Source organism: Podarcis gaigeae, assembly GCF_964106915.1.
Source record: "Podarcis gaigeae genome assembly, chromosome: 11".
In the NCBI taxonomy this organism is placed as follows: Eukaryota; Metazoa; Chordata; class Lepidosauria; order Squamata; family Lacertidae; genus Podarcis; species Podarcis gaigeae.
In genome coordinates this window covers 37,160,973-37,173,096 of record NC_139687.1, presented here as the reverse complement: position 1 = coordinate 37,173,096, position 12,124 = coordinate 37,160,973, and the positions used below count along the sequence as shown (strand labels likewise).

Sequence of the window (12,124 nt, the reverse complement as noted above, 5' to 3'; positions counted from 1 at the left end):
AATTTTTTTAGATTTGCCTTGAGACAGTCTTTAAACCTCTTTTGTTGACCACCAGCATTACGCTTTCCATTTTTAAGTTCGGAATAGAGTAGTTGCTTTGGAAGGTGATGATCCAGCGAGTGGGTGACCTGCATATAATGCTTGGACTGGTGGATCAGATTGGTCCCCTTCAAAATGCAGACGGAACATATTTCTCTCTATTTGGGAGTCAACTAGTTAATTAAATAGATGATAGCTATCTTTCATTTATTTTCACTGATACTTTAATCTTATTTATTACTGACTTTGAAACACATTTCAATACAATCCATGTTAAAAACAACTCCCACCAGCAAATGAACTGGCTCAAACTATCCCCTTGGGAGCCTGTCTTTAACCCTCACAACTTCAGACCTGAATGAGAAATTACATTTGGCCTCCATCTCTCCCCATCCCACTTCAATCTTGGCTGCCTTCAAAACAATCTTGTAAGGCATCATTTAATCCATTATTCTCAGCATGTGATTACTGGATTCTTCCATCGACTTGACTCCAACTGCACTTGCAGCCCCAGCTCCTATAGAAATGGTGTGTTTAGAATTGATACAGTTTTTGACAAGGTACACATTATACTTTTAAAGCACATCCCCTCTCCAAAGATTCCTGGGGACTGTAGTTTGTTAAGAATTGGGGAATTGTACAACTGGGAATTGTAGCTTTGATTAACTATTTCCCCCTTTGTAAAGATACACTGGATTTGCCTGTTGCATTCCACCCCACAATGGGTGCAATCTCTTTTCTTTGTTCTTAAATGAATGTAAGACCATAACTATAAATCACCCACTGCTTTGGATAACATTTTTCATAGTAGATGAAAACCTTTGGCAGTTTCTTTGAATATTCATTTGTTTTCTTGCTCTCGGTCATTTGCTGTTTCCTAAATATTCAGTTTCTCTGTATGCAAAAGAACAGTTACAGCCCCAATTAAGCTATGAAGCCAGAGTTACCTCTGCATCCAAACATCCTCCCTGGAATTCCTATGAAGCTGCAGTGCACAAACTAATTTTCCCCAAGCACCATTTATTTCCTATAGTGTTCTTTCATAATCAATGTGTTACAAATGTTTTCTGATCAATGCACTATGTCCATATCTAGCCTCCACTTCCCCCTAAGCAAGTGGCAACCCATTGGAGGAATCTATCAGAACTGCAGGAATGTCCAGTATCCCACTCAGATCAATAGCATCACTTTAACTGTTTTGACACCAGACATTAGTTGCGTTACAGCTGCTTACTGCAGCCCGTGAATCAATCAGTCATACATAATTCAGCATTGCTGAGATCTTCATTGCTTCATTGCTTAAGGATGTTGTAATGACAAAGGACACGATGCTCAAATGTGCGTGGGAGAAAAACAACTTTGAATTATTAATTCTGCACAAAAGTTTAGATACAGATAGTAAACATTAGAGGAAGTTTTTTGGTAACATTCATTAAAATAAGCATGTGCCACCTGTGTCTTTCTGGTGAAAGACTCCAAAACTGCTCAACTGATTCATAATCACAAGGTGGTCATTCAGAAGCCCACAGGGTACTGCAGGAAACAAAGGGTCCGTTTTACACTGTTAATAGAACTCTGAATTTGGAGGCCTTTAATGACTACTTAGGTCAGAGGTGGGGAATGTCTTTCAGTCCCAATGTCACATTCCCTTCTGAGCAACTGACAACCACATGCCAATGGTAAAAGCAACAAGTGTTAATTTTACATCTGTACTGTAGGCTAATTTCTACACGCACTCTTCTGTCCTCAGGCAAGGGGCAGAAGGGGCTGGCAAGCAATAATCATGCTCAGAGTTCAAGGACACATTCCAGCCAGAAAAAAACACTTAGGGTGTGATATGTATGGCTGGGAAAGAGTTCCAAGGGTCAGATGGGGGGCCTGTAGAGTCACATTCAGCTCTTGCACCTGAGGCTCCCAACCTCTGGCTTAAGTATTGTTATAGGTTTGGGTGCCAGAGTTTGTAGGTGCAAGACACCCATGCTTCCTAAGTTTAGTAAATGTTAGGGTTTAACCAATACTTGGAGTATTAAGAGAGGGTGCCAGGTGTTTTATTTAGTGGTGCAGAAACACAGGCTAAACTTTTTTTCCTGACCAGGGAATCACTTAGAGATAAGCCATTAAGAAATAAAGACAAAGTCATGACCTGTCGAGACTGGCCACCAGCAAAGCAAAGACAGTGGCAGCTGCAAATGGAGGATAGTTAGTAAGACAGACGTGGGTGGTGCTGTGGGTTAAACCACAGAGCCTAGGACTTGCCGATCAGAAGGTCAGCAGTTCAAATCCCCACGACGGGGTGAGCTCCCGTTGCTCGGTCCCTGCTCCTGCCAACCTAGCAGCTCGAAAGCACGTCAAAAGTGTAAGTAGATAAATAGGTACTGCTCCGGCGGGAAGGTAAACGGTGTTTCCGTGCGCTGCTCTGGGTCACCAGAAGCGGCTTAGTCATGTTGGCCACATGACCCGGAAGCTGTACACTGGCTCCCTTGGCCTATAAAGCGAGATGAGTGCCGCAACCCCAGAGTCGGTCACGACTGGACCTAATGGTCAGGGGTCCCTTTACCTTTACCTTTAGTAAAACAGAAGACCAGTAGTTTTGGTTTTGGATTAGAGTTTGCCTGTTGTAAGCGAACAGGGAGGAATGGTTTGCAAGCTTGGGAGGAGGAGCCAGAGCACAAGGCGGACTATCTGTTTTAGCCAGCAGTGGGGCAGATCTAGCCTTCCAGGAGCAAGCCACAATCATATTTTCTGCAGCAGCACCACCACCACCAGCAGCAGGTAATGCATTCCTTAGAGGCCGGATCTTTTGCTGCTGTGGATCCTCCTGCCAGAGGCAGCTGCCTCACCTCACCTTGCCTAATGGGTGGGCCAGTCCTGGCAGGCAGCAATTTGCCAAAGCAGTTAAAAGGTGACATGATGCATACTTCACACATACTTATAATATCTAAGCACTGTCCACTTTAGCTGGTGGTCTAGTTGCACACACTGAGAGATATGCAAATATATGTCAGGAAAACTTTTCTCTTGCTTTCTAACTGTATCTACACTGCATATTGAAAGTACCATCCATGCAATTCATTGGGCCCCAACTGAACACTGCAATGTGGATATGTGTCTCCATTCTGATCAGCTGTGCATGAAGAGGCTTCATTCTGCATGCAAATATCCCTTGTGGGATTTGACCAGTTTATATATATATATATTTAGGACTGAGTTGATGACTGTTACGATGAACTGTTTAGGGGTGGCGTGTTCCATTTATATCAATAGGACATATTTCCAAAGAAACAAGTTTATACTTGTCTAGGGTAAAAATCAGTTTAACAAGCCTTTGGAATACTGCTTGGTAGAAATAAAGATTGACATAGTCCACAACTGCAAATTGACCAGAATGGCTCATACACGCTAAATAAAGAACAGGAATGAAAAGCTCCCATTGTCCCACAGAGTAGCTTAGGGTTTTGTGAATTGTCTCAAATTACATCATTGCCCATCTATGTGGATAAAAGTCTGTTGTTTGAAGGCCAGAGGTTGCACACTAGCAGTTGTTACAGAGCCCATTTTCACAGTGTATAAACAGCTCAAAGCAGCTGTGTGGAAGTGTCAGCCTTTTGCATCCTAAATGGCTGGCAAAGTCAGTAACAGATTCCGCCTTAGAGTGTCCAGGCTGTGTACACACAAACCTGTTAATAGCACAAAAATGTTGTTTTTCTCACTCCAGAATAATCCCTTGTGCTTGTCCTCAACATCCTGCTTTCAATCTAGATGGATTATAGATCCTGCTGTCCACAAGGATGGGTGTAGTTACTTGATACATATTTGAAAACCCTCCCCTTAATTAGGTTATCTGCACATTTTTCCTCCCTGCACATGCCCCGGGTGGACGATTATTGGTATATGCCCACCCACAATGTCATTGGGCAGATGTGGACACACTGTTGGGACTGCTTAGATCTCTTTCCAAATGAACACACTGTGAGGTAATGCAGAATAAATCCACACTGCGCTTTTTTTCTTGGAATGAAACCAGTTTCTCAAGAAGCACTTTTCAGGGGCAAAAAATATACAATGGATCTAGATTGTGTATGGACTACCTAGAAAAAACATGTACAGTACTCAATCTTCAATGAGTAAATTCTAGTGTCTAAGCAGCCTTATTCTAAGCCACAATTTATTGCATAAAGGTGCAACATAGACAGTAGCAGGACATTACAGCCAGAGTTTTTTCCTTGAACGTGACTCAACTTTCTTTCTCCCTCCCCCAGATAAACTCCAAAAACACCTCTAGTGGTGTTTCTAGCATTCTAGCATTTTACAATAAGTTCTCAGAGTCTTCAAAATAACTTCAGAAATTCTGTATTTTTCTTCAGAAAAAGTACTTTCGTTCTTTTTAAAAAGGCGAACTGGTTAACCTTAAATAGTTCTGTATTTTATAATTCTTAAGTAAGTACATTTACTTTTACATTATTTGATGTATTAGCTATTGCTACCTTGCATTTTTATGGCAATTTCATACTATATACAATTCTCTCTCTTTCCTGGTTTCTGAATCTCTTCTTTCTAATTCTTGAATGCAAGTTTATTTCTCAAATGGCTCTGGAAAGCTTTAAAATTCTGTTCTTTAATCATCTTCACTAAATTATCTGGATGTGACTGACATCATCAAAGCCACAACATAAAACATGTGCATTCACTAATCACAATTTAGATAGTGGTGAAAATACAGAGCAGATCTTCCTCAAACCTTAACCGGCAGGCAGAATCAAGTGCGAACAGGTAGTCCTTCAAATACCCGGGAAACAAACCACAATGGTGACAGCAACCACTTTGAATTGAACTCATACACATACCAGGAGTCACTGCAGATTAAATAGCTGCAGAATCACATGCTTTGAACAATGAATCCTTGTCAACACCCTGCAGCAGCATTCTGAAGCAGCTGTAGTTTTCCCTCTTTAAGGATAGACCCACCTAGAGCATGTAACAATAGTTCAATATAGATATAACCAAAAAATGTTGCTACTGCATGTCCTTTTCTACATGTGTTGGGGAAATGCACATGTACATGATGTGTCAGGTCTTTAGCTGAGAGTCATGGTGCATGGTCCAATTACCCATCCAGGGATTTGTTTTTATTATAGAAATAAAAAGTGGGAACTATCTAGGCAGGCTGTCATATGTTATACTCCGTTTATTTAACTATAAGTGCATTTTAGAACACATGCATGTAAAAACATTATTTTGTAGACAATTTTTATCTAGGTACCAGCAGGTTAACCTCAATATCAAATACAAAACAGATAATTTCTATGCACATGGAAGTCACTTCCATGCACCTGACACATGTAGCTATAGACAAAATACAATTTGTGTCAATTATCAACTAAATTGCTATTATTTGTTCATTCTGTGGACAGAAATAATGTGTTATTTGCAGGAAGCATTTATAGGTTGGAGTCATATGGAGATGCCTCCTTGATCTCCAGTTGAAATTAATAGCTTAGATGCTATAGCACAAGCTTTGGGGCCAATGGGAACTCTTTAAACTTTTAGAAACTGTCATGGGCACCAGACACAAAACAGCTGCTATGTGGCTGCACATCAGGAATTGACTGCCACATCTAAATGCGCAGAAAGAGATAAAGTACGTTTCTGAGCACAATTCAGAGTGTTGGTGCTGACCTTTAAAGCCCTAAACGTCCTTGGTCCAGTATACCTGAAGGAGCGTCTCCACCCCCATCATCCAGGTCGGACACTGAGGTCCAGCGCCGAGGGCCTTCTGGTGGTTCCCTCACTGTGAGAAGCCAAGTTACAGGGAACCAGGCAGAGGGCCTTCTCGGTAGTGGCGCCTGCCCTGTGGAACGCCCTCCCAGCAGATGTCAAGGCAATAAACAACTATTTTACTTTTAAAAGACAACTGAAGGTGGCCCTGTTTAGGGAGGTTTTTAATGTCTGATGCTGTATTGTTTTTAATATTCGGTTGGAAGCCACCCAGAATGTCTGGGGAAACCCAGCCAGATTGGGAGGAGTATGTATGTATGTATGTATGTATGAATAAATAAATAAATAAATAAATAAATAAATATAATAATTATATAGAGCATCACAAAATGGTGCTGACTGACTTGCCCCTGCATCAGTCCACTCAGCAATGAAGAAAAAGGCACCTACACTGGCTACCACAGAAAAGAGCCTTTGCAGTTCTCTGTGCAGAATGGAAGAGAGCATAAATTCCAGTCCCAGATTTCCAATGAAATGTGGGCCTGTTTGAGCAGCTGTTCAACGTAAGAGAGGGTACACCTGTGCCAGTGAGTGGGAAAAAATGTAGTTTCTCATGCATTGTAGATTTTTGAGGCAATATTTGCTGACCTCTTTCATGAGGGTGCCATAGGAGGTACTGACACGAATGCTATCGCCATAGGTGTTAAACCCTTATGCAGTATGAGAACAACCAAATGCCAGTGGAAAAGAGGGGGAGGAGGAAAGAGAGGCCTCAATCTAGTTGTGTGCTGACCCTTCCAATGCATTTGTCTGAACGCAGTTGTTCTAATTCTTATAGAGAAGAACAACGCAACAGCACAAAATAGTTGAACACACTTGTTTGGATTATGGCATGAAATCAGCAGATATATTGCGGACACTTAAGTTATTACTATGGGGTATTTACAAACTCCTTGCTGTTTTATTATTTTGCATAATACTGCTAGAGCGGTTAGGAATTTAATTTCCTGCTCGCAGATCTTTTTCAGCAAAATACATGTGGATTTTTCAATCTGACATAGTATTCACCCCCTTCACATATGTTCCTCTGAGGCTATTCTGCTATATTCAGCTGTTGGGGGTGGGTGGGGGGGAAAGACATTGTGTCAGAATCGGCCCTGAGACAGACCAGAATAATTAGTTTCTATTTGAAACTTAATAATTCTCTGTAGATGAGTGGTGAAGTTAAATTTAATAATACTGGGAAGCATTTGGCAGTGTTAGGGTGTATCCCATTGCAGCATCAATGTCTACAACAGAAAAACCGAAGTTAGTCGCAGTAAAATGTTCAGCATGATATATTATCTGGTTGTTTACACTAACCTCATTTCCAAGAGTCTCTTTTAACTCTTATTGGTCCGGTTGTGATGAATAACACAATGCACAATTATTTTGAAGCAGCATAATAAAATGCATGGATCGAGCAACCGTAGAATCATAGAATTGTAGAGTTGGAATGACCATGAGGGTAAATTTAATCTAACCCCCTGCAATGCAGAACTCTTTTGCCCAATGTGGGGCTTGAACCCACAATCTCAAGATTAAAAGTCTCATGCTCTACCAACTGAGCTATGGCTGCAAATCTATCAGCGGGGACAAGGGGGATACACAACTGATGTTGGTAGAACTTCCACTGTGTCCTATTCCTCCTCCGGTGGAAACATACAAGCACTGTGAGAGGGAAGGATTCACCTGCCGACATTTACAGTGTTACCTCGGGTTAAGAACTTAATTCATTCTGGAGGTCTGTTCTTAAGCTGAAGCACCACTTTAGCTAATGGGGCTTCCCACTGCCGCCGCATCGCCGCCGCGCAATTTCTGTTCTCATCCTGTAGCAAAGTTCTTAACCCGGGGTACTATTTCTGGGTTACTGTAATTCCATGAATATTGGCCTCTCTCTGCCACTGCAGTGACAGCCTATGAATCTTCAGGATAGGATTGCACCCATACTTAGAATACGAAGTAACTTGTTTTAGATTAATGGATCCATTTTATACATTTCTCTAACTTTCCCAGAATATGTTTTTAACTGCTTTAAATTAATAATGCTGTTGGTGCTCACAGACAGTGCATTCTGAACTTGTTTTGAAAAAGAAGTTAAAAACACTGAACCAATCTGCCCCACCCCAACACCTTCTAGGTAAGTGGCTGCAATGCCTCTGTTGCGAGGACAGCTCCACCACCCCATCCTCATCTCTCAGTAGTTTCTCAGCTAATCCAGAGCCCCAAAGAAAGGTATCGTGAGGCGCCCCAAAATTGGTGACCCCTTAACTAGAAACTGCACCACACTGTTATATCCCATATGAACAGACATTGCACAGAGCATCCGCTTGGTGGCTCCCTCTGTAAACACTGGTGTGCTGGCAAAATTCTCAGTTCAAAAATTAAACTGTGTATGCACTGCCTTATTTTGCTAATAGTTGCAGCCATAGATTTTAAAGGGATAGGGAAACCTTAATGACTTTTGAATGACCACTAAAAACTTAACCAAACCAATGAAAGATTTGGTTTCTAAATAAGTCCAAATAAACTACAGTAGTACCTCGGGTTAAGAACTTAATTCTTTCTGGAGGTCCGTTCTTAACCTGAAACTGTTCTTAACCTGAGGTACCACTTTAACTAATGGGGTCTCCCACTGCCGCCGTGCCGCCACAACATTTCTGTTCTCATCCTGAGGTAAAGTTCTTAACCTGAGGTACTATTTCAGGGTTAGTAGTCTGTAACCTGAAGCGTCTGTGACCCGAGGTACCACTGTACATCAGTTTTCACCAAAATTGGAAAGAAATATATGATACTCCTTTTCAAAACTGACAAAAGTAAATGTGTCCATTTCCAGCACTTCTTATGTGGCACTGTTACAGGCGATGTTTATTGTTTTAAACCACTTAGAATAGTTGTAAACTGCTTATAATTTTGTGTTTGTGTGTTTTACAATCAAGCAGTATGTAAATTCTTACATAAATAAAATACAGGACCAGTTCTGCCACATTTGTAGGCCTCATTGGGTGGCTTATGTATGCCAAGTTTCAATTTATTCGCTCAACAGGTGTCTTTTTTTTTTTAATAACCCATAAAATACTGAGACTTATCAGGGCACAACAGCAAACCACCAACAGGATCATAGCGCACAATGTATACACACACACACACTGAACACAGTGCTGTGTTATATTTTTTCCTCTTCCTTTGAAGCGCAATCTCCTGCTTTGCTTGCTGTTTTCCTTTCCCTCTGAGACAGGCGAGGAGGGTGTCCAATAATTCCCTTTCTATCCCAGGGACACGACTGCTGCTCAGCACTGCACTCGGTTTCCGTTTGGTGCTTTTGGCAGCGTCTTCGGCAGGGAGGCACCAAGCTAGTAGTACCATTAACGTCTCTCTCTCTCTTACTCACACACATCAAGCAGGGAGGGAGAGCGAGCGAGCGCGCGCGCCAAAAAGTAGCTGGTCTTGGCGGGAACTCCCTCGCCTCCCGCAGCAGCCTCTTCTCCTGCCCAGTGCTGGGTTTCCCCCGAGGCCAGCTTCGCCGCGACCGTTTGCTTCGCCGGCCTTGCTGTCCCCTCTCCGTCCCTCCCTCGTAATGAGCAGCAGAGACGGGGAGTTCCGTATCCCCCGCGGCACGCGGGCCTTTCTTCCTCCCGCCCGCCCCAGCCTTGCTCCATGCATGAACCCTTTATTGTGTCTGCCACGCTCACTCCGCCCCGCCCGCTGCTGGGAGCCGTGGGGCCTCCCTCCTATCAACACACACAGCCGCTGACCTCGTCCCCCGCCTCTTGGGACGCTCTGCCTTGGCTCGCAGCGCGGGGCAGCCTCGCTGCTGACCAAACCTTGCGCTTCGCCGCTCTGAGTCAGGAGCCTGGCGCGGCCTCTCCTCGGATGGGCTGTTCCGCTTTCACGTGGGAAGGCATTTCACACGTGTATTCCCGCAGGGACCTCGATGCCTTACATCTGCCCTTATCCTGCCCCCTGATCTTTTTACACCACCTGACGAAATCTCAGAAAGATACCTTCCCCGTTACCTCACGCACTCCTATCGTTTTTGCCTCTTTCTGTACACCACACACATACATCTGTACAGACATCAGGCATGTGTATATTTTTCCCTTGAAAGGTTTTCCATCCTCGTTTTCCTTTTTTACAACGTCGTGACAAACAGATGAAAGGAACACTTCCATGTCTCGGGGAGAAGGGAAGCTGCGCGTATCACCCCTCAGACTCTTCCCCCCCCCCCTCACGAAGCCTCACATTTTACCTCAGGAACCTCGCTCCCTGACCCCACGACAAGAAGCCATGGGGCGCCCCCACCGCTATCCCCTCGGGTCTTCTTCGAGCTTCGCAATTCTTGCCGGCTCTCTTGCTGTGCGCCAAAGTGTGTGAATGTGTGTACATGAATATAATATTCCCATCCAACAGAGGAAAACTACCTTGACACTTGTTCCCCGTGTGCTCCTCCTTTTTGTCCCTCGACCCCATACCCCCCTCCTCGTACGTTGACTTGGGCCCCGCATCCCGCCCTTCCCTCCCAGACCTCCCTCCTTTCCCCTTTGGTGAGGGACAGTCCTCGTCTCGCCATCGCTGGCGGCTTCTCCTCAGGGCGCCCCAATCGCTCTCCAACACTCTCCCTTCCTCCTCCGCCGCCGGCCTCGTCCCCCCTTTTAATCCATCGGCTTTGGGAGGAGAGAGAAGAGGAAGGCAGACGTTGGTGGGGGACGGCCGTGTCGAGTGGGCTGGTCCAGGGCAGGACCGAGCGAGGAGGCAGCCTCGCTCCACACCGCTCCTTCTTCCCTCCCGCGGGAAGCTGCCGAGCAGGCGAGGTCCCTCCGCTCCTCCTGGACTGGCCGCGCTGAGGCCTGCGGAGGGGAGGGAGGACGGAGGGGGACGCCCGCGCTGAGGTGGCCGGAGAGAGGCTGAGGTGGCGGAGACGCCAAGCGCGAGCGCGCTCACGGCCGCTTCCTGCCGGGCACCGGGGATTTACCAGCCGGGGAAACCCGCGAGGCGGCTGCGGCGAAGTTGCACCCTTGGACGTCGGGTAAGTCCGAGGGGAAGACCGTGAGGGGATTTCCTTTCCATTCATTGGATTTGCGCGGGGAGAGAGAGGGAGAGAGGCTGGCCGGCCAGGGAGGCGCTGGGAATGGTGGCGGCTTTTGCGGAGCAAACTTCCCTCCATGTGCTTACTAACTTTGGATGTGAGGAAAATAAAGGGGCGGGGGGGGGGTCACGACGACCGTGTCTCTCCGGTGGGGGGGGGGGGGAGCTCCGCTCTTCCTACGTGCCTGAAAACTGAGTGTGGAAAAGTGTGTGCCTTGGCGTGTTCGCGCGCGCCTTGCTGGCCAGTGGCTCAGGCGAGAACGACCCTCTGCTCTTTAGCGAAACAAAACTGGGGGAGCCCATTCCAGTGATTTCGGTGGGTTTTGCTTTAATGTAAGTACGCTTCGGCTGGCAGTCTTCAAACTTCCAGCTTCTTCGTTCCAAATCCCAGCAGCCTTCCGGGTTATTTCGGTGTCTGACCGTGTGGGTGTGGGAGAAAAAAAGGCAGTGAGGATCTGCTGGAGGAGCGTCCTGGAAACAGCTACAGAGAAAAGCTGGGATCCCACAAACAGGTTTAGCAGCGGGCGATCAAAAGGGTTTCTGTCCTACCACGAGGGGAACGTGCGCGTCTAAACACACACAGCGCCAAATCCACTTTAGCCTCTAGCACTGGAACTGGTCAGATCACTACTGTGGGAGAAGAACCCAGAGAGCACAAAACATTGCAGATGCTACATCTACGGCCTTGTAGCTGAGCTGCGGAGCCTGGAGCAAACCTCGAGACTGCGCCCTGACTGCACTGGAACACTCCGGGTTTGTTGCTGCTGCTGCCGCCGAAGCCCCTTTCCCTCCCATCTGTCTCCGCAGCCGACCAAGCAGGCAGATAAATCTGCCAGTCGTTTTATTGCTCTGCCGCCTGCTGTGGCTTTCCAGTGTGGAAAATGAAAGCCGGAGTGAATGCATTGTTCGTTCCAGAGACCCTTAATGGTTGGGTCGCTGGGAGGGAGCCGTTAGCTTTTCTCACATGCACCCCTTGTTGGGAGTGAAGCGCTTTCTGCAATACTGATCACCCTATGTGTGTGCGAGAGAACTCTTGCATTCTTTTCGGCTCTCTTGCCTGCATACATCATAATGGGAGGGGGATTTTTACAAGTAGCTGTGCTTCTCCAAACTGATTCTCTTGTTCCTGTTGCATTTTTATGGGAACTGTTATGATGGCGACGCGCAAAACAAACACAGGTCAGATGGTGGTTCCACTAATTTAACCGGCTTGCATAAAGGTATGGAGCCTCTTGAATTACATTGT

The 12,124-nt window shown here is 45.6% G+C and overlaps 1 protein-coding gene across 3 annotated transcripts in view; it reads left to right on the top strand.

The window, feature by feature from the left end:
* The first annotated feature begins 10,025 nt into the window (after positions 1–10,025).
* Positions 10,026–12,124, top strand: part of LHFPL2 (LHFPL tetraspan subfamily member 2) — a 110,002-nt gene continuing 107,903 nt past the window's right edge. Inside the window, exon 1 of one of the 3 annotated variants that reach the window (XM_083703724.1) lies at positions 10,026–10,819. The gene's annotated coding sequence lies outside the window, so the exon portion shown is untranslated. Of the gene's footprint in view, positions 10,820–11,570; positions 11,632–12,124 lie in introns of those variants that run through there. The other 2 variants (XM_083703723.1, XM_083703725.1) reach the window with 2 other exon arrangements.